Source organism: Ischnura elegans, chromosome X (genome assembly GCF_921293095.1).
Source record: "Ischnura elegans chromosome X, ioIscEleg1.1, whole genome shotgun sequence".
NCBI classification, from domain to species: domain Eukaryota; kingdom Metazoa; phylum Arthropoda; class Insecta; order Odonata; family Coenagrionidae; genus Ischnura; species Ischnura elegans.
The window spans coordinates 34,081,281-34,107,676 of record NC_060259.1 but is presented as its reverse complement, the minus strand read 5'-3'; the positions used below and the strand labels follow the sequence as shown (position 1 = coordinate 34,107,676).

Below are 26,396 nucleotides of genomic sequence, written 5' to 3'. Positions count from 1 at the left end.
ATGGGAAGACAACCTAGGGCAAGAGTGGAGATTGTTTTGCGGCTTGATGATGATAATTCTTAAGAATTTCAAGAGAAGTCTGGAAGAATTTCGGTACCAGTTACACATAAGGAAAAGGATTCAAAGTCAATGAAGCCTAAATCACTTCTCCAAGGGAAAGAAGTAAAAAGAGAAGCAGCCCATTTGCGATGGGAAGGTAATTTTGTAAGAAATAGGTTATTCCTCGAAACAGATCTTCCTGTAAGAGGGATAAATCAAGCGTAGAAATTTTTGAAATAGATTTTTCGGATGACATTCTTCTTTTCTAATGGAAGAATCAGATATTTATGCTACATCTATTGTTTTTTCATCTCCTAGCATCAGAAAATAGGAGATGAAAATTTTCATTGGAATTTAGCTGTTATGAGGTAGTAACAGGTTTCCATCGAAGCGATGCTCCTGGGAATATTCTGGGGATGTTCACAACTCAATGGCTACCATAGCCTAACAAAGGAATAGGTCCCATGTGATTGGTAGATACTTTCACTGTGCAGACAATACGATGCCTGACATGAAAGACAAATTGTTTGAAGTCAATCCATTTTGGTGGTGGTGGTGGACTATTTTTTCTTGGCTTTTGGGTGTAGCTGTTCACGAGCGGAAATATGGGCATTGCATGACACAATTAGAGTTCAGGTGTGTAATAGTGCAAACGTAACTGGCCATATATCTGTGTGAAGCCAAGAATCAACACTACTTCATTTTCATCAGAGGCAGGCAACGAAGTATGTTACGATGCTAATGATCATTTAGTCCCTGTAATACTAAATAAAAGATAGCGTCGTGGTACTGAAGAATATTTTGCTTTTTTGTAAAAAAATTATTTAAATGTACCTTCAACAAATTCATTGATTGTGTCAATTCAAGATTCTGTAATTTCATAACACTCGTGACGAAAACTTTACATAAATTTAAAGTATTTTTTTTGTATGTATTTGAAAAGTTTGTAATATAAACATTATAAATTTAAATATACCCACCATTTGTGAAATAACATTGAAAAAATCACTTTTAAAACGTTACACTTGACATTGAAAATTTATGAATTACAAACAATGACACACGGAAAATTATTACTAAATATTCGATAATTTACTTTAAATCTAAACAAAAGATTGACAGTAGTGCACATAAATAATAATATGTGCAAAATAAATGTTTTGTTAGTGTTTTTTATCATTTAAATGCACTCTGCAGCACAAATGCAAAAAAATATTTGCTTCATATGGGGAAATATTACCTTGCACCAAAAGACAACAGATCTGCCCAATGTGACAAATATGTCACAGCCTGTATCTCGGAAACTACACAACCGATCAATGTAATATTTTCAGAATATACTAAAAATGAGATCCTTGACATTTCCCTAGAATATCCATTATTAATATTAAAAAAAAAATATTTTGGGCGGATCCAGGTTAATGGTTATGGTCAATTGTTTCAGCATGTTAAAAGTCACTTTCAATGAGCCACAATTCTGAAAATTCTAGTGCATATAGGAGACTTATTCCAAAACCTTACTCAGTCTTGAGCCATTAGATACTCAGGCCTAGTGGTTCAGATGAAAAACTCAAGTTCGGTGTTAGTTTGTATTTTAGTAACTAATTTCACGTCACCTCACTAATTACGTTATTTGGTAAAATTTACAAAATAATACATTGATGTAAACTGTTGTCACTCATTGTATCTTCCTCATAATTGGAGTAAAATATCATGCATGGAAGTATTTTTAGGAGTGATATTTAATTTTAAATACCTTAGGTGACAGAGGCGTGAAGATCTTGGAGCATGACGACTCAATTTTAGCTGAAACTTACCATATCAAGTGTGGAGTATAGTGTGAGAAAGCTTTGGGACTCAAGTGGGGTCTTGGAATACTGAAGTGACACAGTTTGAGTCAGGATCTAGACTTTAAAACCACTCTGGAGTATGACCCTAAGAATTCAGCTCATAAAAATTTATCATGAGATTCTATTAATGTAGTAATATCTTAATGATTTAACTATATACCAGATATTTTAAATTGTCAGCTGTTAGCCAGATGGGCAATAAATTGAGTCAGGTAGCTGAAAAATAAGCCACAATAAAAGAAAAAAAACAGAAAAGTTTCCAGTCAGCTTGCTATACAATGGAGATTCACGACCTTACAGGTGCAAATTGTCTACCATTAGGGTTCCTTTCATACTCAAGTGATTGCAGGATTAAATATTACATACAAATGAAAGTATTTGCCTCGTGGTTTGCCAAATGTCTGTTCTTCAAGAATAAATGTCGCAATTTTTTTCATTTGTTTGAACAGCATTATTCAGCCTGTAGTACTGTGACAAAGAAAGTTTTCTTTCAGATTTTTTCTTTGGCATTCACACTGTCTCTAGTCTTTTTTAATTCTCATGCATCCCTCACATGCATTATAGCAATATTTACGAGCAGATAAGATTCATTTTCCATGTGCTCAACATATCCTCGTATATGTTTTGATTTCTCCGTGATACATTGATTTTTTAGATACTTAATGTTATTAGACCAAAGAGACTCTATCACCGTGGAATGTGTCTTCCCCTAATTCATCTCCTCCATTGCTCCCCATTAAGAACCAAGAAGTGCACAAATACTTATTAAGATGATATGAAAAAAAACTATGCAAGCAGGATCAGCTCATTAAATTGACTCTTCCATGTTTTCAATAAGATGAACTTTTTCTGAGAAAAAAATTTTATCTGCCCCAATGCCAACACACAAAAGTTACAAAAATGTTTAATGTGCCGATCAAATCTTTATCATCTCTATCTGTTCAGCCCAAGCCCATACCAAATTCGCCAGAGCCTACAATACTGACTGTGATTTTGGAATTTTTGAATTAAAATTATAATATAACGTTGCAGCAATTACCTCACTGGCATCAAATCATGGTGCAGTAATGCATATTTACTGTTTGTATCACTTAAAACAGGTATAAATTAGTTAGGATGCATAAGTGTATTTTGAGAATGTTTATGAAAATAAATGCATCGCCATTGTGATAATGTGGTATATTTTGTATGTAAACCCTCATTCAATGCCTACTCACAGTGTTGTGACTACCGTAGGTATGAGGGGATAGAGCCTCCTCCAAAAGCCTCAGATAAATTTAAAGAATATATAAAACTATTGTCTAATTTAGGCATATAATCACTGCATCTCCTTAAAGCAAGAGTTAATTTATTTATATAATGGCAGTGAGCCCAGTCAAGGAATACCGACTTGAAACTAACCTTTAGGCGGAGAGGGGTCCTTTTCCTAAGCCCTCGATTCCCTCCCAGAGCATCTTATTATCTTATCCTACTCTTTGAATTCCTTTGGTCCTTTGGAAATTAAACTGATATCTATACAATATTAAAATGGTTCACATGGATGCTATAAGGTATGCCCAAAATATTTTCTGAATGTTTTGGGAATATTTTTTCTCCTTGGGAAATGAGTGGAAACAAGTGATTACCCTTAGAAGAATTATCATTTGAGTGTCTGATTCTCTTGCCTCTCCACCAGCTGTGTCTCTTTACTCCTGAGAAAAGAGCAAAATTGGGATTCTAGTTGTTTTCTTCTCTCTTCTCCCCACCACGACATGAAGCCATTCCAAGAAGATTTCCATTAGATATCTCAATAAGGTAGATATTTCCAAAATACATAATTATTATTACATAGTGCATATTTTGATAACTTTATACAGATATACTATTTGAAATAGCGATGATGGGTTGTAAAAATAACCTTGCATAGGTATCCTATTTGCAACATATTAAACTAAGGAAAGGAAGGAGATGACTAAGCCTGAACACAATTAGGGTTAATAAAAAAGATTATTATTGAAAAAGTTAAAGAAATTGTTCTTCTTTATCACTTTTACTATCAATTCAAGAAGTTGTCACTTCAATATCAAAAGACAACACACGTTCTTTTAGAATTAAACAGCACAAATGTTTGGTCTGTATGTCTGTGGATTACCAAAAACCATAATTAGTTAAGCCATTTTCTACTCATTTAATGTGGTAAATATATCAAAGAGATTTTGTAATGTGGACGACAATCCCAGATAACACGGCATTTGTATTACATCAATAATACAAAAAAAATACGTGACCAAATACATATGTATAAGATGGAATACGATCGTATTACATCGGTATATTTCACGTAGAAGTGGTTCAAAAGTCCCTATGGATGTATGTATTCGTGCGTATTACAAATTGGAAATCTGAATACCCATACATGAATTATACATATGTATACAATGGAATACAATCGTATTACGTCTGTATATTTCACGTAAAAGTGGCTCAAAAGTCCCTCAGGATGTATGTATACATGCGTATTACAAATTGGAAATCTGAATATCCTTACATGTAATATACATGTGTATCTGCAGGCCCTCGTACACGAATTATACATATTGATTTTCTGACCCACATCCACTTAATATCAATATGGATCAAACGGATGAATAAATATAAGGAAACCAGAACATACAGATAATAAAACATTTATTCAAAGAGAAAAATAAAATAATACACACAAATAACAAGTGTGGCCATGAATATTGCTAACAAGCATTAAGGGCCAGCAAACAGTAGGTGAAACTTAGTTTAAAAAAATGGCACAAAGATAAATCAAGTACAAACAATGGTTTGAGTCGGAAAATAGAAAAAAATGTTAGCACGGAACAAGCGTTGTAACCCATTGCACAAGAAGAAACCTGAATTCAGGAAACCAAGTCTGCACAATTAGCCACTTTCTGAAAGGAGAAAAGAAGAAGTCAAGTTTAAAAGTCATGCAAAAATATATCTTTTTGTAAGATCTGAATAGGAGCTCAAGGCCTTTCAATTTTATTTTTTATCAATTCATATAGGCAGTCAGTATTCTGTGAAGTCTGTCATTTTAGTACTAATTCTGTATTCTGAATGCAAATGAAAGTTTGGCTTCTCTGCTAGATTCCAGACATAATTATGTATTAACTTAAGTTTTAAATTTTTTCATTTACCAATTATGTCGAGGTCCCAACTAGCACAGATTTGACCTTGTCCTTTGAGAAATCATATATTTTGGGGATATGCTTTCATTTTACAAAATTAATAGCCTTTCTCTTAAGAAGAATGAGAAATATGAGAAAAGATCGTATGACTACTTTTAAATATAAATTAACTAGGAAAACGTGAATCCATTGGTATGCTTATTTATTACATGATACTAATATATTAGTACCATGATTTAGTAGCGGATGACTCACACAGAAAAAATATAAACTTGTGATATCAAATTTTCAAACATATAAATTTCATACATAACCGATAATTTCAGGCTTAACTTTAAGAAACCTCTCCATTATGGTAAAAAAAAATTCCCTCAAAGCTTACCTTGGTATTAACAATTCCACCTGGACTTCTGGCTTATTGATTCGTCGTCTTTTCCGTAATCCATTCTCCTCTTGTCCAGGCCAAGCTATTTACATCGTCGCCTGCTGGGTATGCGCGAAAGAGCATGAAAATAAAATTATAATTAATTAATTTGGCCCTTACGCACCTTTTTCTTACATATAATGACAAACTTTCGCATGAAAATTACGTATTTATCTTGTGTTAATAATAATGACGAAATGCACCTTGATTGACTGCATTTCAAGATGAAAGAAATATTACATTTTGCTTTAAGGGAACCGATATTACACGACCAATGCTTCTTGTTCGTTAAATAATTAGAAGTAGAGGGCAAAACCGCTCGGAACCTCGAGGAATCTATTAGCATAGAGTAAGTACATACTTACTCTATGCTATTAGTGACAAGGCTACGCTGATAAGTCTGCGGTCAAAGATGATATGACTAAAGCATAGGATAACTACCCACGTAAGACACTGCCTCCAAAAGGCGCCTTAAAGGTGCCTTTTTTAAGGCAAGGCACTGCCTTCAAAAGGCACACACAAGGCGCCTATAAGGTGCCTATCATCTTCTAGCTTAAATGCGCCTTTTAGGCGCCTTGGAAAGGCACCTCAAAAAGGCTACTTGAAGGCACATATAAAATTTTACGTTTACTATGCCTATAAAGGTTGTACAATGGAATTGCATTTATGAACCAATTTCCAGTACAAATATCGGCTACCCCAGTAACAATTTTTTCAATTTATATAAATACAGGGTTCTCAAGCATAACTTAAAAAAATAATATTACCTGCTTTCACACTTAGGATATTAATGCAGCAAAATATAAAAAATGACAAACTCAATTATCAGGACATATCAGCTACACTAGTTGCAATTCCAAAGTGTGAGTATTTTTTCAAGGACTCATTCCCAATAAAAATTAAATAAGAAAATGTTTTCTTTCATTCAAAAATCTATTTTCCGCAAAGGACATGCCTGAAAAATTAATTAATCGGGTAATTTCACTGATGCTAGCTCTCAATCTTGCTCCCTGGTGGAGCACTTACCCCTTCATTGACCCCTTGACTCTGAAACAATTATGCAATATATCACCATTATATCTACTATAATATGGTTCTATATGCAGTCACAGACATAAGCAAATTAAAAAATTATCCAAATAACAAATTGCATTTATTCAAGACAAGATTTCTTTGGACATTGATTTCTCAGCCATTTCCCAATTGCATTTACATACAGCTTCTTTATCGATTGTAGCAAAGTGAAAATCTTGAAAATATCTGCACCATGCACCTAGGGGATAAAGAATGAAATTTCTAAATAACAACTTTGAATGTTTATTTCAAAAATTAACATGAAACTTCAATAGTGAATATGAAAATTAAAAAACTAGCCCAAGTAGTATTAAATAGAAAGACTTACCTTAAATGAAATTTAAAGTTTCTGTAGATTTCAAGCCTTTTTATTTGCCCTTTTGTTGACTGAATGTTTATTAACAGAAAGTCTTACAGTGAACACTTTCCTCGCTAGGGGCGAACACATTTCACTGCAGTTGTCACCTCCAACTCTGCTGAAATGATCCACCTGCATTGAAAATACATACCAGCATTTGACATTAATAAATAGGAATAGAGGGCACAGTTAAACACCATTAAAACTGTTTTTATTGCTTATCCATCCTTTTTGACATGTTATTTAGTAATCTGGATTTTTAAGGTTAGGCAAAAACGTGCCATTATAATTGCCTTAAACAACCTTAAAATGAGTGAATTTGAGCCATGGGACTGTTGATAACCAGTCAAATATTTGGTTGAATTAAGTTTAAAGATTGACTGATTAAAAATACCTCATTCATTGATGATGTACTCCAATATTGAACTGAAAAATTCGCATACATAACATGCAAATACGTCAATGAATCTCTATTTTAGTTAAACCCTCTTCCTAGCTGTTTTAACAGACTATATTGCTATTTTCATTATCTATTTGACACCCTGTGAAGATTATTTAGCCAATAACTTAAAAATCATAATAGTGGAACAAGTTTGGCTGTGGGATGGGGGTTACAATGGTTTTCTAGTTCAGAAATCATGCTTGGATCTTTAGGCATAGGAAAAATAGCCATGTGGCAAAACATGCATAGGCCATTTAAGTCGAATTGTCCCTTGATACACATGGAATGCAAAAGCAATGCTCAAAGGTCGTTTTACAGAAAGAATGGGCAAGGCTACGCCTATGAAGTGGGCTGATTTCTGAAAGCCAGTACAGTAAAAGAAAGACAGTACTTGCAACATAGCATTAGGTGGCTGACATAAGTTCCCTATTAAAGTATTAACTGACCGGTATCTTCATCACTTTCCTCGTTATCTCTTCCAGGGATAGCATGGTCCTTTTTCACCTCCTCGGGTTCTTCATGCTCCTGCAGGACCTCGAGAAATTTTCTTTTCCTAATTAGGGGGCGATCTGGAGAGGCTGCGATGTCATAATGCTGGCATTATAGTATATGAGTTCCCTTTATTCTCAAAGGGCCACGCATCATTTTCCAAGTTTATGTAGTTTTCTGCATCCTCTTCCAACTGAAAGGCATTTGTGAAAAATGAACACAAGCACAAATGGATACCTAAATGATAATGATCGGAGAGAGTTAAATTGATGGCTCTGTTTTGAACACCTTATTAATTACCATGATTATTCGACATATTCCCAATGGTTATTCATTTTCAATAAAAACCCTTCACACACGAGCTAATTGAGAATGAGACTAATGCTTTAATGTCATAAAGAACTACTATCAAAGTGGACTCTACAGCGAGAACCCTGATATTTCCACTTAGTCGGTCTGACTGGATTGTATTTTTAGTAGGCCAGCGAAAGCAAAGATCATGCCAAATTGTAATTACACTGATAATATAATTATGAATAACCTTATATAATTATAAGAATGTAATTAGAGGCTCTTTGGCCATACATAGTATATACTACACAATCGTATTAGAACACAAGGGTACATTCAAAGTTCGGTGATTTACAAAAAAATATTCCATTTACTTACATGTATACATGATCAGCACCGCAGAGATGGGTTGATGCTGACAGAAGCATCTCCTTATATGTCTTCGTCCCACTAAGAGCCACTGTTTCAGGGAATTCTGTTCACAGAAACCTGTTCCGACGTAGATTTTATTACTTGTGCAGGAAACAATATTCTTCATATCCCTTTTCGCCAGATTTCACTTCGAAATACGGATTATTTTCCTCTTCTACAGCGTACTTCAACGTAAATTTGCTAGCATAACAAGTTTTTATAGCACAGCTAAACTCGCTAAGTCACTAAATAGAGAATCTTCGGAAGTTACGGAAGTAAACACAAGTAAACAAAAGAGTAGCAATGGCCGTTTGGGTACTCAAGATGGCCGCCGGTCGTTTTGGCGCTGGTTTCAAAGTACGATTTTAAATCCGAAATATTAAAATAAGTTCGTAGTGGGCAAATATTTGTAACTTGAGTTTTTTATATGCCAAATATATATTTTCCGTAGATATGAAAAGTTGTGCAAATACTTTCTTGTCCTGGTTTGCACAAATTTTTGCCTAAAATAATTTGTTGGATTTACTGTGGTGGATCACATATGAAGAGAATTACGTCAAACGCGATTATATTGATGGATGCTGATTAAGTGTATATTATTAACACCTTATAACCAAGCTTCCAGTTTTATTGTGATAATGGAAGTAACTGTTTTAGTACAGATTTTAAACGGACCCTTACACATAAACTTTTGTATATAGTATTCACTTGTGTAAATTGTATACCGTGTACACAATGTATATGTTGCTATACAGGCTCTAAAAATTTATATAAAATGTTTACATTGTATATATAATGCACAATTTTTATACAGGCAATACAACTGCACACAAATTTGCGCAAAATGTGTACGTTGTACGCATTCTGTATGGAAATTGTGTACTTTCTGTAGAATTTACATATTTTATACGTTCTATACAACTATATACATGTGTATATAAAACGTGTACATTTTTATACCCTGTATAGAAACTATGTACAAATTTTTCATTGGGGTGCCTGCTAAAGGCAACTGAAAGGCGCCTTTAAAGCGCCTTGAAAAAGGCATAAGGCACTAGCGCCTCCTATAGGCACCTAAAAGGCATCCTAAAGGCGCCTTTTGGAGGCAGTGTCTTACGTGGGTAGGAATGCAAGAACTACAATACAGTAGGTTGTGGTAATAAACAGCGATAAAACAACTTACACGTGAACGAAAACATTCCTTAAACAATTTTTTCTGCTCTTAATTAAGAGAAGAAAAAATTTAACTTCAGCCGCGAAGCACGGAATTACTATACGACGCATAATCTATTAATTTATACGTACAAGATTGACATTACTATGTTTTACCATATAACGTCAATGGACACTAGTCTCCTCGATACATAACTCAACAAAAAAGGAAAACAATAGCCAAACATAAACAAAATAATTACCTCTATTGGCGCAATGTGTTGACCACATTGCGCCAATAGTTGTATCCAAATATACTCAAATAACATAATTAATGTAGTCTATGTAGGCGTACAATACAATAAAAGATAAATCATACCTTACCTTAATAATCCAGTGACAGGAAACTGCTGGAGCTGGCTTGCACGAATCGCAATAACGTGTGGGATTGAAGCACATTTCCGGCAAAACATAGCTTCGGGTTGAGCACACCAACCACACGCACCGGTTATCGAGGATTAAAACACTATGTCAATTCTTCCAATAAGTATAATAATACAAACAAATATAAAATTAACTATACATCAGTAGCTAGTTAATAACGGATTTCCTTTTGTTTATTAGCGTAGATGCCGGAGTTCCTCCAACAGCACGTTCTCGTAGTCTCGAACGAAATGCCGAGCAATTCCGAGGTTTACTGTCAACGAGATTATAACTGTATCACCACTTCCCTAGCGACAGTGAGCCGCGGAATTGAGAATTTAATTTTTTGTCTAAACAGTTACATTAAAATATTGTTTAAAAAATCAAACTTCGCTTTTACTTTTGATCTGTGCAAGTACTATGTTTTGTATTTTTCATGTATTGTGAACCATTTTTCCATGTGTATATTTCGCGGATAGAAACTGAATTTTACATATGTAATACGTCTGTATTTCGCGTGCATTTACGAATTAACATAAATAGGTAGCCGCCATATTTACTACCCTTGCTCACATCGACCAGTATATGATTTATTTCTAAGTTTTCTGAGTATAAATTCGAATGGATGAATGATCATTAAAATAGGGAATTCTGGCGTTTGCTGTGAACATATTATTTCTGGAAAAAATGTTTATGAACATTTCGCAAGACGCCACGAAAATCTACCTCCCAAGTATTACAGGAAATATACATAATGTATATTTTGTGTATTTTTGACCACATTTACATGTGTATTTTTGACCACATTTACATGTGTATTTCCTCTGTATTCATACATATGTAAAAGTGGTACGTGTTACACGATAAATACATTTGTATTTTTGTGTATTTTTGACCACATTTACATAAGTATCCAAATTTCAAAAATACACAAAAAATACAAATGTATTTATCGTGTAACAAGTGCCACTTTAACATATGTATGAATACAAAGGAAATACATTCAATAATACATATGTACTACAGATGTAATACATAACAAAAATATATATGTATGTGACCCATGAAAATACAATATATATACATATGTATATCCAAATGTGTGTTGTTGGGGATGTCCATTATTGGGCATTGCAACAACATTATTTGGCAGGTCCTTTGGCTGTTTTAAATATATCCATACAGCAATAACTAATTAAACATGGATATACCAGAGATGTCATAGTTTAACCTGGATAATATTGTGTAAATGTTTTTGGAATATGGATTGCTGCTTGGTATCTCTCCCCAAGAGGGGGTTCTTCATTTGTATCATCTTCATGTATGGTTTCCAAATGCTCATGTGATGAGTACAATGTGGAAGGGATCCTTATGTGTACCATCACAATTCCTGTCCAGTCTATAATGTGACTTTGAATGGACCCATTTTATTACAGGACTTCATCTTCTTCAACTTGGGCACAACCTGCTCAATAGAAGAGCAGAATTACAGTGAAAATTAGAATTGTTTGCTAGAAGTAAAGTTTGTTGTTAGGATCATCATACATGAAGCATTGATAATGGTTTGTTCTAGTTAAACACCACAAGCACCATGGACATCCACCACCATCATCAAACCACCCAGCAAGGGGCAGGATAGGGCAGCCTTCCCCCCCAGAAGCAAAAATTGCAATTGCATGTCTTATGGAAAATAATATTTTTTCAAGCAAATAATTAAGAAAAATAATATATAGCTGTTACAGTTTCCTTAAAAAGGTTGATTTCATTCACCTTTCCCATACTTAAATCTTACCTACAACTAGAACAACCATGGCTTGCCCCCACCTCCCCCCAGTTTTGATCCTGGGTACACCCTTGCCAAGCACCCACAGTGAGCCATCGCTCCTGTGAACAAGTGAGAGGAGTAATGTCATGGACCTTAGCGTGCACGAAATCAGTTTACTGATGAAAAAAATATTTTATGAGCAAGGAAATCATGGCCCACTTCTGATCTCGATTGAAGCAAATGAAAGTATGCTATTCAAAGTCACGATATGAACATACCATTCCTGAGGGAAATCATCCATTCAATGTGAGTTTAATCTTTGCATTTATGTATGTTGCCACATTTTTGGAAAGCACTCATCATCATTGCCATGAGTCATAACAACAGTAACGTCAGGGGACAATTGAATTTCAATGGGTGAGAATGTATCTCCAAATTTTTCATTAGTTGTGACACTGCTCACTGACATTTTACGATCAATGAATGCAGAAATATCGTATGATGCCATCGCATCGGAGGAATGAACTTGTGTCAACAGATTTGACAGTTAGTGCCTCAGGCATTTTCTGAATTACTAATGAATACTCATTTCATAAGCAGCGGATTCACTAGCATTTGTGCAGGTGAATTCTTTGTTGTCCATTGTAGAATTCCAAACCAACATTATTTTTCCCTCGTGGATCAACGAATTTTACTGGTAATTTTGTTGAGTCAGCCAATGCTCTTCAAAAAAAGAATGGATGATTTTCTAAGATAGAGAATAGAAGTAAATACTCGATAAATGAAAATACCAAAAGATAATTGATTACCAGGTCAGTATTTTCAACCATGTAGACATTATTTCTGCAGTTAGATTTTTAAGAAAATTAATTTGTTCAAAAATCTGCCTCATTATAATCACACCCACTTTCACTTAACCTCGCTAAGAAATAAAAATGTTTTGATCACAGGCTGATGCTTTTTAAAGACACTTCGAAAAAATGCAGCCGTCGCATTCAGCAACACAGCTTAAGGGTGAACTGTGTATGGGACATGATGTATGCAGTATTTATGAGCGTGATCATGAGGCCAGGCTGGCTTGTGAGCCATTTCCATTTTCGCGCCAAAATAGCCTTTTTCGCGCCAAAGGAACCATTGGGAAGCTTAGTGTTTGCTAAGGGCATAATTTAAAAAAATGGTGCACGCTAAAAAATTCATGCAGGAAAGGCCCACTGGAAACAATAATCCTTCGGGTTTTTATTTAAAATGTGAAAGGGGGTGGTGCTTAGAACGCGGTAGTCATCGAATCTTATGGCGCGAAATCCGCTAACGCTGATGTCATTATTATTATAACATTTATCTAGTTGAAACATTTTCACATAGATCTTTGTGCGTCGAGGAATAATTAAATGTTTTTTATTATTTCTTTGGCTAGTATTAACGGATCAACCCCATAATTTTTATTGCAATTTTTCGCTTCAATCATTAGGAGCATTTAATGCATGTCACCCTCTTAACGCTATCATTGGTAACGAAGGTTCCCAATAGCGTTTTCCAAAAAATTATAAATGATCAGCCATCCGAAATTAATTTTGGAAATACATTTGATTTAAGCCAATATTCCTGATCCTAATGTACGTCTCCACTATGCCCCTACTTATACTGTTGGGTAAAATTTGCAGAGTTGGCTGTTACAATATCTAATTAGGAATCGTCACATAAAAAAATTCGGCGGACGAAGCTTGGTGTTTAATTGCTTTCGAGAATTGAGAGGTTGTCAAACGATAATAATGAAACTAGCCAGCGGATTATTTGGCGCGAACAGGAAGCCAGGCCGGCATGTGAGCTACTTCCATTTTCGCGCCCAAATAGCTATTTTCGCGCCTAAAGAACCGCGAAGAAGCTAGGTTTTTTCATGTGACAAAGCTCTAGTTGCATAAAAAATCCAATGGACCATCAAATTACGTGATTGCGTCCCGCCACTCTTTGCGCCTCAGGATCCGCTGGCATGAATAATGCATATCATGAATACACACGTACCGAGATAACAGCATCATAGCTTGCCGTCCTGACGTCTCACATGAATTTATTATTATTTTCATTGTGTTATTGTTATTATGCTGGTAATGTTGTCCTTATTATTATTTTAGATAGCTTTAGATTCGCGTAACTTTGGTCGAAGTGAATTATTTCAATTTAAGAATTATACTTTCGGGGTTAGTGTGTCCCATACCCCCTCCCCTTGGAGCTTCCGTTAGCATAGGTGGTTGGGGAGCGAGTTTCATTGGCCGTACGGTGAGAATTCAGGTTCGAGGATGTTCGATAGAGGTCTGCCGGAACGTGGTGCAGTAGAACGTTCCTGTTACTACTTTTGAATACTTAATATCAGATAGCTGTGAGGTCATTGTACCTTATTCTCTTATATCCAAGTTAACCGCGAGGAAAGTGTAAGTCTTAGAAAGTGAGTACGTTGTTTTATTGGTAATTTTATGTGTTGGTGAAAAGTTTTGTAAGAGGCGGCGGCCATCCTTAGGTTTTTGAAGCTGTTTTAAGAACATGTGCTCCTACTTGTGGTAGTGCTTTTTTCCCTTGATGGTATTCCATATATTCCGTGTGCTTCGAATGCATAGGATAGTGATTCAAACTGTATCCGAATAGAAATTAGAGAATAGAAGTAAACTAAGCAATGTGAATGAAATTCACCTCAGAAACAAGAAACTCGAATGTCGCGGGGTGAAGTATTAGTCGGCGGAAGACGAAATGATTATTGCTCATGCGGTATTTCTATTAAAATGCTTTGTAAGGTTGACAATTAATTTGGTCAGTCTCATGGACAAATATCAGAAGCACGGGTTTGAATGCCATAGTGAATATGTATCATAGTGTGTTGCGGCTTCTCCTGTGATATTCTTAGTTTTATTTCCGATCAAGGGAATACGTTTTTAACAATACTATTGTTATTATTATTATTGCGCCTTTGAAGGCTTAGGGTTACATATGCCAAGTTCAATAATGGGAAAATAGCATCGCATCATCTGGCGGTGCGGGAGACACCATTTTGGATTCTATCAGGAAATCACTGTGGTTGTCAGCGTTCATGGAAATACTTTCTCATGCTCAAAAATCCATGCATAGACCGAATATTGTAAGCTTTTCAGTTTTTAAAAGCGTTAAAGTTTTTTACGTTCGCAGTTTTTTCCGAATTGGATAATTTTATTTGCGGGAAACTAGAAAGTTTCTCGCTGTATCGTGAACTAAAGTCACTGCTAATGATACATTTTCGTACGCGGTTATCGTAGAGTGTCGTTTGTATCCACTGTTTTGAGATTTAGTTTGTAAATTATGTTTGAATATTATTACAATTTTGTCGTTATTCTTATGGTAAACATTTACAAAATGATTGGTGACTTTTTCATCAGCTGCAGCTGCAGCTTTACATGAAAATTCGCTTTATCATTCCTTTCGGGATATGCCTAATCATATCCAATAGCGGTATCGGGTGATTGGGGGCCCTTGGCTAGGACCTATTATGGGGCCCTCCATCTCATACCGGGCCGCAATTCCGGAATATTTTAGGAAAATGCATACCCGGAAATGGATTTTGAAGCTATTCTTGCTCTTAAAATCCGGATAGAAGTTACGAAGAAATGCTATTTTACAGCTTATTAGCTACAATAATGTATTATGGGTGTATAGATTATTTAGTAAATTTGTTCCATGTGATTGCACTGTAGTCTAAAATATCTATCTTTGAATGACCTTTTCGAATAGCCCTTTCCAGGGGCGGATCCAGGACTTCTTTCTTGGGGGGGGGGCACCAGCAAGCACGTATCCAGAATTTTGTTCTGATGGGGGGGCACAAGAATACCTTGAAATACAAAACGAACGCAATGAGAATAGGACCGTATTAAAAATTTAGCATATTTTTAAGGGTCTATATGGGGGTGGCCCACGGGGGCAAGTGCCCCCGCCCCCTAGATCCGCCTATGGCCCTTTCAAATAAACAACAGGTGGTTTTTCATCTGGAGTCTCGCATTTATTGTCATGTAGCCTTTTGAGCAATCGCTGTACGCCATTAGCCGATATTTCTGCGATACTTATTAATTTCCCTAATTCTTATTGCTTCTTTCCGTTACTGATAGGTATCGAAATACTCCTGCAGTACCCAGAAAAATAATCTTCCATGGCATTTTATATTTTAATGTTAGCATTGGCTCGACCATTCATCCTATTACCCCAATATTATCATCAGAACACTATCCTCTGTGCCTCGGCCATAGTGGAAAATTACGACATCGCATTCAGCGCCGCCATCGTTGATTACAGTCTCGAATACTCAAAACACAATTTGATATTTTGTGTAAAAAAAAAGCGTTTGTTAGCTGTTTGTGGCATATAATGGACATAACTGACCAAAACAAAACCTAACCGCACGCGCTCCAGCTCGTTCATTAAGTCCATCTCAATAGGATCATATATATCGCCATCGTACTCTAAATGAGGTCTCATGAGGGGATAGTATCCCACTTCGCCTTCGCACTTAACGAGAATTCTTTTCAAAAACAAACAACCTGCTAACGGCCATTTGCGGAGTAAAGACTTAAGGGTGAATGGACCTTTTTTTTTCTTTTTGACGGTGATAAAATGTGCAGAATACGGTTGTGACCCTCATGATTAACTGTTCAATGGGCGAAGTGCGGTCTTATGCTCCCAAAGAGGTTCTCTCTGCTCTATTTAATGAGCAGACACCCGGGTTGCCCGGCCCTTAAGCCAGCCTGATGGCATGGTTTCAATGCATGGCGAGGAATTGATGTACACTTATATTGAATAATCCTTGAGATACATAGAAAAAATACCAATTTATCAAACTAAGCATTCAGTTATATGATTTTGTTCTATCCGGGCTAATGATACTTGTGAAATATTCTCGGGTTTTTCACTGGGTTAGTTTCTTGTAGGCCAACGATTTTGATAGCTACCACTACCAATGGCAGAGGTTGCCATCGAAATGTTGGTCTACAAGAGACTCACCCAGTGGAAAACCCGAGAAGATTTCACGAGTAAATATTCATTTGTGACGTGATTGTATGTACTCCCCAGATGATTTTCAGCACATGGATCCGGGTGGATGGTTTACCAAAAACCTTTAATATTTTTCATTGGTTTTTGGAGTTGGTGAAGGAGTGCGGATATCCTATGGAAATACACTTATACTCAGACAAGACGACCGGAATGATTTTGGGGTACTTCCGCTTCCATGATTATGACGAGATGATTGCAGCTCTAACATTCAGTGAGAAACCGCAGCCCCAAGCACCGAATCTAAGGATGAGGTGCTGGCCAGAGCACTTGGTGGAAAAGGATGGCAACGGCTACCATCAGGTAGAAGGAGTAGATTTTTAAAGTGGCCATGAACAGGAAAGTGACAAGATGTCAGTGTGCTCAATGTATCAAAGACAACTTGAGTTTTTTAGTGTTACATTTAAAGAATATAAATAAGAAGGATGTATGTGTAGAAGTATAGAAGTATAGAATGTGGAATTATAATAAAAATATTTTTCCAAGTAAATAATTTTGAAAAATAATGAAGCCCTATTATAATTTTCTTGAAATTTAGGTTCCATAACCTTTCCAGTGTTTCAACTTGAACGACTATGGCTTGCCCCATCTAGTTTTGATTCTGGGTACACCCTTGCCCCACTCCATGACAGATTCAAACATAAACTTTGTTATAGCTGCTGGTGATGTTTTTTCGGGTGTACCTCATGTTTTAGCAGACATTTCATGATTATTGTCAGTCACTTTTTCTTTGAGAAAATTTCAATCTTTCTCAGACCAGCAGCAGCCACAGAACAAAGCATTCCTAGATTGCATCATATACAGTGAGCAGTTGTATGTTTTAAGGTCTTGGGATGTGAAGTAATACAGCTAGGGTGCAGCACAATCTTAACAATTCAATCAGACTGATGACTTCACGAGGAAAGGATACATAATGATCAAAGTAACCAGGGGCGGATTGGGGGCTCTCAGCTGGAACTCATGATGGGGCCCCCCTGAGCGGAAAATTTTAGGAATTTGCATCCCCAGAAATGGATTTTGACACTATTTTGGCTCTTAAAAATAAGATAAAATAAAAAATAAAATTTTGTAAGAAAAGTTACAAGTGTACAGCTCATAAAATATAATTATGTTTTTTAGTCCGATTATCTATTTCATGAATTTGTTCCTCAAAAATGCCCAGAAATTTAATATACCTCTAAAAGAACCTTTTGAATAACCCTTTCAAAAAGCAAAGTAAGCAAGCAAGTAAAACTGTAAAATATTTCAAAGCACATTTTGGAGCCAGATTTTTGGTTTTTTTAAATTAACTGATTTTGAATAACTTTTGCATGGCGTAAAATTATAATTGCAAAATTTGAGGTAATAATTTTGTAGAAAAATAGAAGCCTGAATTAACAAACATCTTAAAATATTTTTTTAAAGATAACATTTTACAATATGTTTGGTTGGTATAAATCAGCTGGCCAATCAAAACTATCGGGTAGTGAAGAAAATAACAGGTAAAATTTTACGATACATTCTTAATGTCTTTATTTATTTTGATTTTGATCTTTATATTAGAGAAGCTGCAGTTAAAAAAGTATTGTTATCAGTAACTGTCAAATATTAATAGACAACAATAAATCAATAATTTTTTGTGCTTTCCTTCTAATTGATTATGTGTTCAGGGAGTCATAAAAAATACTCACAATATAAATAATTACAAGAGGCTGTGTGCTAGGTGTAGACTAGATCCTTCCTCTTGAAGGCCTCATTCCCTCCAACTTATCAAGATTTGCGATTTGTCAAAAACTGCTACAGGCGTACAGAAAGATGTTAGACAGATGTTAAACGAATTGGGTTGGTAGCCGCTAGAAACTCGGAGGCAGCGTCTAGGCTTAGATTGCTTGAGTAATTGAGAATGGATATCTTTAAGAGCAGCACGGAGAGCATCATATTAGAATCCAAGTGCATTTCCAGGTATGACAAAAACAATAAAATAATGTCGAGATATTTAGACGAATGGATAGGTGTGGGAATTCGTTATTTCCTAAGAACGACAAAGGACTTAAAGAAATTCTAGGTGTAATTTTGTTGGAACATTTCCTTTTTATACAAATATGGTCGGTGTCCTGACATCCCCCACCACATGCCTATTGAGGAAGCTTGCGGGGTGGCATGTAGATGTAGATAACCGCCATAAAACTTTCACTACCAAAATGATCTACTACATGTACACAGAGGTGCCTTTCTTTATCAAAGAATTAGCCAAAAACTGGTGTTTATGAGTATTGAAAATCCCAAATATCTTGTATTTCCGAACCCCTCTTCGACATGGGGAATTCCTCTGACCTCCAATCTCCCCCTTTGGTCCCAACTTCTGTTCATAAATATCTGCCTATGGTATCAGGTGTATCACTCCAGGTTTTTTTTCGTAATAGTAGATCATTTCTCTCCTTTGCTTAAATTTGGAGCAGTATTTAAAAATAGAAACTGGACACAAAAAAAATTAAAATATATATACAAAACGAACCAAAAAAATAGACGTAATTATGAAGAGAAGAAAGAACCATATCCCAAGTTGACTCAAGGTGTGTCACAAGACTATATTTTTTAAACTATGAATATGAAAATATGAATATTCCAACTTACCTGAATCAGTATATTAACTCTCATTGCATTGTAAATCGATACAGGAACCACCGTTCTTGTTTAGCCAAACACAACAAATACGTTGACTTGGCAAGAGTTTGACATTTGTATTGACACTACATGTCTCATTCATCTTGAGAATCATCATTGAAAAAGGTTTGACTCATGTGAAGGAATGCTTTTAGCTATTAATAATAGTTTATCTATTTTGTATAAAGGTAATGAAGAGATGGTCCCTGGGTAAATGGCGTAGTTATTCAATATATCATAATTATATTTTTAAGGAAAGTGGAGTTTATTTACTAAAGTTTGATGTATGATGAACTGAGAAAAACTCTGGAACGAGATCACTTTAAAAATGTATGCCTCATTGACATATCTAAGATGAGGATCGTTTGGGTGATCCGGGACTCCCAGGGATTTAGGAATTCTGGAAAAGTGAGGGAATTATTGTGAAAGTCAGGGAGAAACATGAGAAGGAAAATGCTATCTTTTCTTCTGATAAATTCACCTTCATTTATTATCGGAAACGTATGTGTATGGAATAAGAATCAATTTATGGATTTTTCAGATTCATTGTTATTACTTAGCCATTTATGTCTGGACAAGACCTTGTTAGAGTGAACCAGAAACTTGACCTGGGAGTAATATTTGACTCTGATTTAACTTTTAACAGCCACATTGAAGTTACAATTACAAAAGCTTACAAAACTCTCGGCTTCATTTTTCGCAATTCCAGAGACTTTAATAATATGGCTTGTATTGGACTCCTATACATCACCCTAGTTAGACCGATTCTGGAATATTGCTCTATGATTTGGTTTCCATTCTATCATAAATATGAGTTAGGCCTAGAGAAGGTTCAAAATAAATTTCTTAGATTTGTGGCCTTTAAGGCCGGAATGGTAAGGGAAAGTGGTGAATATGACAATATTTTGAAAGTACTCAATATCCACACCCTTTCTGCACGTAGAAAACAAATAGGACTAATATTTTTACACTCATTGCTTACTAATCACATTAAGTGTTCTTATCTTTTATCATTAATTAACCTAAGGGTTCCATCAGTTCACTCCAGATGTCACTTCCTTTTTCATATTCCGCATTTGAGAACCAATTACATGTTTCACCTACCAGTTTTTCAGATAATGAGGGATTTTAACAAACATTGTAACTAATCATATATTTTTCATTTATCCCAAAATGCATTCAAAAAATTTGTTCGCCAAAATGTGTAACTTTACTTTCATTTGTATTTTATTTCAATGTAACAATTTCTATGGTAATTTTTTGTAAAAGGACATTTGTCCGTATAATAAATATTATTATTATTATTATTATTATTATTATTAGAGTAGTATATTTAGACATGCGACCAAAAAAGTGGTATTATTGTCCTTTACCTTGGGGACATTATGGAGTGTGCCTAGTCCCTGAGCAGAACATCCTTAGGATTCGTAGAGGCTTCGAATTTTCATGAACCGTTAAAACGTGAAAATTACTTGGTTCTGCGACAATATTTGTTTTGGTTCTTTTCCGTGCAAGATTTTGACTGAGAAATTTTGACTATTTTCCGAGAAAAATAGTTTCAAGGTGCATGCATTACTGTGCTAAGGTAAATTTTGCAATTTTGTGGACAGTAAAGCAGGAGCAGTTACAGAAAAAAACTCAAGGGGGGCGCATAAGATACCTTGAGTTACCTTTACTATTATCATAATAAAAAATAATCAAGTCACATGCTAAGTTTAAGAAGGTTTTAATTAAAGTGAATATGTAAAAATACAAGACAATGCCATCTTCTGATATAAAAAAGCTAAAACTGTGGTTCTGCAATATTTGGCAATACGGGCGGGGCGTGGGGCGTGTGCCTTCTGCGCCCCCATCTGTAATGGCCACTGCAGTAAAAAGGTTACTGTTATGGCTTGGCGAGACAGTGTTACGAGGGGGAGGGGAAGTATGCTAGAGGATATGGTAGTGGTGTCATCTTGAGAAAGGATGGTCTGGGAATTGGAATTAACTTCTGTGCCCCTTTGGATCCTTGCTGTGAAGAGAGTGTTATTGGAGAAAGGATATAATTGTTGAAGCAGCCTAGTCGAAAATTTCTTGACAGTTGTTTAATTATTTGCCATAAAAATTACTTTGAGGCCCAAGTAGGTAGAGAATGCTTGGGCCAATTATGTTGTGACTGTGCTCTATTATGGCATGCACTGACCAAGAAAAGTCATTGGCACAATCAATTCTCTTAGATTTAATTTTATCATGGACTGGGATATCAAAATTATGCCACATGGTTGAAAAATTACTCAAAAGTCATAGCAGCATAATAAGGTTTTGAGTGAATTTTCCCCAATCCCCCCAGCTTGTTCCTCGTCCATTAAAGGATTAGTAGTAATTAGTATTAAATTCATAAGTTAGAACATAATTAGTAGCAAAGGATAAGATAGTAATTCTTATTCCCATTGCAGTGGGAAGGGGAACAGTTTGCACTGCATGCATAGCAAGTGAATATGGCATAGCCAAGAGGAGTCGGTTTTATTTGAGGACAAAAAAGATGATCCAGCAGTTGCATGAAAAAGTAGTTGGCATAAGCAATTACCAGTCTTTTCCCTTAGCACCATTAGAACCATTTTCACTTGATTCCTTGGATAGTCCTGGCCCTGTGGCCTACTTCCCTACATTCTATCACACCTATGATCACTTTGTCTAGTGATCCCCTTTTCTTACACTCCACATTCTGCGGCTGTCAAGGCCAGGTTGAGGTAAATACCCACCGTGGCTGCAAGAAATGTAGGCTCACTTAATTAACATCCCTGCTTGCTTTTGATGACCATTGAGGCAAACAACAGTACCAGTTGGAATTGTTTTTCCAAGGGAAAATTTCACCAGCTATTTAGCCTGAAATAGCCTATGAAAGTACGAAATTCTTCCAGAAAAAGATCAAAGGAAATGTCCACTACTCAGGGCCAGATTTGCCCAAAGTTACTATATAGGCACCTCTCCATTGAAAACCCCTCCTTACTTGACCCCCTCCTCCCCGATTTTTCCACTTGCATGAGGTAAGGTTGGGAAAAAGGACTAAACATATATGTATGGCTGACAGCATTAGTTTATGCTTGAAATTTACGCTGGGTGAACATAGACAATTCAATTTAAAAAAAGCTTGGAGTAAAACTATATGAGTCAGTTTTACTTTTACTGAACTAAAACACTTTATGCACACCCTTTCCAAAAAGAATGTCAAGCTTTGATTTATGCCACAAAAAAAGAAGAGTGACTTCAAAAGTAAAAACAATGTGTGTTGCTGTAACTGAATGAACTGCGGTAGTACGAAATGTAAGATAAATTCACTAATTTTAAAACTCTTGAAGAGCAGTGGTATGAACGGCTAATTCATTGATTATGGCATCGCAGTTCAAGTCTGTTATAATCCTAACTTAGCACATTTAAAGCCCTAGCAAAGAGGGCACCTGCAGGCAGACAGAATCTACATAATAAGCAAATCGCTTAAGGGCTCAAGGGGAGCCCTTCAGGGACACATCACAATGGGGCCGGGAACCAAGTCAGAGACTTATGCACCCAATCACCTGGAGAGGAAAGAAAAAGGAAAGAGGCGCCGCTGCGATAGGAGCCCGTCGACGCCTCTGGGGTAGGATAGATTCGGAAGGGATGGGACAGGGAAAAACACCTCAACGCTATAGAAGCAAAGAGGGCCCAACTAAATAGTGAAACTGGGCAAAGCCATGAATGCACCAGCGATTATAGAGGACTTTCCTATGAGGAAGAAAACTCCATCGATCAAATCGCTACTTCCTGCTGACAGCAGTGCCCTACGAGGTGCCTAAAGTACAGATCATTAACTGTTGCCTAACAGAAGGTGCCCCTTGGACTGCAATGCCCCTAGACACATGCCTATTTTGCTTTACGGTATATCCAGCCCTGCTGCTACTAGCCCATGGAGATAACTGCATGGATTTCTTTTTGATCGTTTATGTAAGAAACAGATAAAAACTCTAATCTTAGCAGGTTAAAAATGAAAAAGTGTAGTACATTTGTAATCCAAAATGCCTGAAACCTACATTGGCACTGTCATAACTGTCAGCGAAAAGTATGAATTATAGAAATAAAAATCAATGAGTAGATTTCACACATGAATATAAATCAAATAAACACTTATCATAGTAGTAACAAAATAACTCGAAAAAAAAAACTCAGTATGAAGCACCAACCAGAAGTTTAAAAATGATTTCAAAACTCACTGCCTGGATGCACTGTGAAGCAAAAAGCAATCTGCGTTTGGAAAAGAAACAGCAATACAACCATACAATTTGATTGATTTCATTCCAATAGCAACACCAATGTTGTGTATGCATTCTTACATGGCAAGAAGATGGGGAAACCAGTACCTTTTCGTTTCCTGGATGAAGCTGTAAGTAATAGAGCCCTTAAGTGTACAATTTTCAAGGGCAAGATCTACAATTACCAAGCAACCATTCCAATTAATGAAAAGTAACCCACAATTATACTGGACAGTAAATGGGAAGTTAAAGGATGATGATCAGAGGGATAATGCTTGCATTCTTATTCCAGGGAAGGTCAAGTAAACTAAAGCAATTGGGATGAATCTCTGGAAGTTGTCACCTGTTCTTAATTATTCTCTACTCGCTGTTATGCATTGGATTTTATTTGCTGTATAAGGTGACAAGTTAGTGTAATACATATATGAATAATTAATAATAATATTTTATTGTGCCAATGCTCTTAGAAGATTTTTCTAGAAAAGAGATAAATCCAACGATCAAATTGTTGGATTAACATGGATACTGCAAGGATTTCTTATGTAAATAGCCAACATCTTGTCTGAATGCTGTTGTTGTTGCTGCACTTGGGAAGGGCTTCTTTCTATACAGAGAGTGGTAGTGTCAGCTGATCTTCCTCATCATCTTTATACATAGTTTCCCAATGCTAATAAGAGGAGTACACAGGGCTGGATTTACCCAAATTTACAATATAGGCACCTCTCCATTGAGCGCCCCCTCCTCACTTGAGCCCCCCTCCCCGATTTTTATAATAAGGCACTTGCATGAGGTAAGGTTCAGAAAAAAGGAATAAATAGATATATGGCTGACAGCATAAGTTTATACTCAAATATTTACGCAGGAAAATATAAGCAATTCAATTAATGAAAAGCAGCTTGGAGTAAAATTACATGAAACAGTTTAACTTTTATGCAACTAAAATACTTTATGGATACCCTTTCGAAAAATTATGTCCAGCCTTAATTCATACAACAAAAAAGAAGAGTAACTTCAAAAATAAAACTATTACATACTGCTGTTAATGAATGAACTGCCACCCTTGATGACGCCTCTTGGACTGCGACACCCCTAGGCACGTGCATATTTTGCCTTAGGGTAAATCCTGCACTGGAATTAAAATTAGAAAGGGATCCTCATTTGTTACCCTATAACATCTGTCTTATCTATCGTATCATGTTCAATAGGTCCATTTGTGTCCACGTCTTCATCTTTCACAGCACAACAATTTGCACAATAGCAGAGAAGAAGTATGTACAATGAAAATAAGTAGAAGTTAGTCTTTTTTGTTATTTGGGTTATATTCTTGTTTCAGCAACCCAGGATTTAATGTTGCAAAAATATTCAGCGGGCTATTATGTGATCCTCTGTTTGTAGGACGAAGACTCAACAGGCATTGGGAATCATACTCGCACCATTCTTGTGTACTAGTATGATATAACACTAAAAGAGCTATGGTGCACATCAACTATATGTGGCTAAACAGATGTCACCAAGAGCATAAGATAGGTTTACACCAAATTAGGATGGTATATGTTTCTCCACTTTTGTGCCCACCACGGCACGAAGCCATCTCTCTCCAAATGGATCTTCTTCTATAGTGAGAGGTGATGTCGGCTGATCTTCCTCATCATCTTCGTATTTGGCTTCCAAATGGTCATAGGATGAATACAATTGGGAAAGGGACTAAAGCCAAAGCTACAGGAAGGGCAGAATTTTTACAAAAGAATTATCGATGAGATATGTTGTGAATCGACGAAGGCTAGAGAAGCAATGAAAAAATGTATCTGTGAAAATGTACAAAAGAATCTTGTGCATGGAAATGTAGAGGCCACTTATACGATGGTGAGAAACCAATTCAAAGAAAGGGGCAGAAGATGCGATAACCTTGGGGGTAAAATCAGAGAGCTAATGATTGAAAACAAAGACAAGGGGAAGGGATCAAAGGAACATATGCAAGATTTGTACAAAGAAAAACAGTCTAAGAATGAATGCTATCTTAAACAATAAGAAATGGGATGAAGATGACATGTGAGCCCCAATTTTAAGATCAGAATTTGTTGTGACCCTAAGAGACCTTCAGATAAATGAAGTTTTTGGAATTGATCATATTCCCACATACCAAAGGACTTCGAGAGGAACATTATAACCCCAATGCCCAAGATGAAAAAAGTGGAGAAGTGTGAATATTTTATGACTACATATTTCACTGACAACTCATGTATCGAAGATACTGGCAGGGATCATCTATTGAAGAATAGAATGAAGAGATAAATGGTATTTAGATGAGGATCAGGTAGTATTCAGAAAAAACAAAGGCTCAGGAATGTTTTTAGTGCTTAGGCTGCTCATAAAGAAGAAGATAGAAAAGAACAAGCCAATATTCCTTGCATACATGGGCTTAAAGAAGGTGTTTTACAAAGTGCATTTAAATAAATTGCTTTGAATCCTTAAAGAAATTGGATTGCTCTACAAAGAAAAGACCTTGGGAGACCATGGAGAAATAATTAGCATTAGAAGATTTGACGATGAGGTAGAC

At 36.0% G+C, this 26,396-nt stretch overlaps 1 long non-coding RNA gene across 1 annotated transcript; it reads right to left on the bottom strand.

Moving 5' to 3' along the window:
* Positions 1 to 6,602: 6,602 nt before the first annotated feature.
* LOC124170869 lies at positions 6,603 to 8,782 on the bottom strand. Its single transcript, XR_006867601.1, has 4 exons — positions 8,501 to 8,782; positions 7,789 to 8,024; positions 6,871 to 7,032; positions 6,603 to 6,741 (listed from the first exon to the last, which is right to left on the bottom strand). It is a non-coding gene; the product is annotated as an uncharacterized LOC124170869 (long non-coding RNA).
* Between the last annotated feature and the right edge of the window lie 17,614 nt (positions 8,783 to 26,396).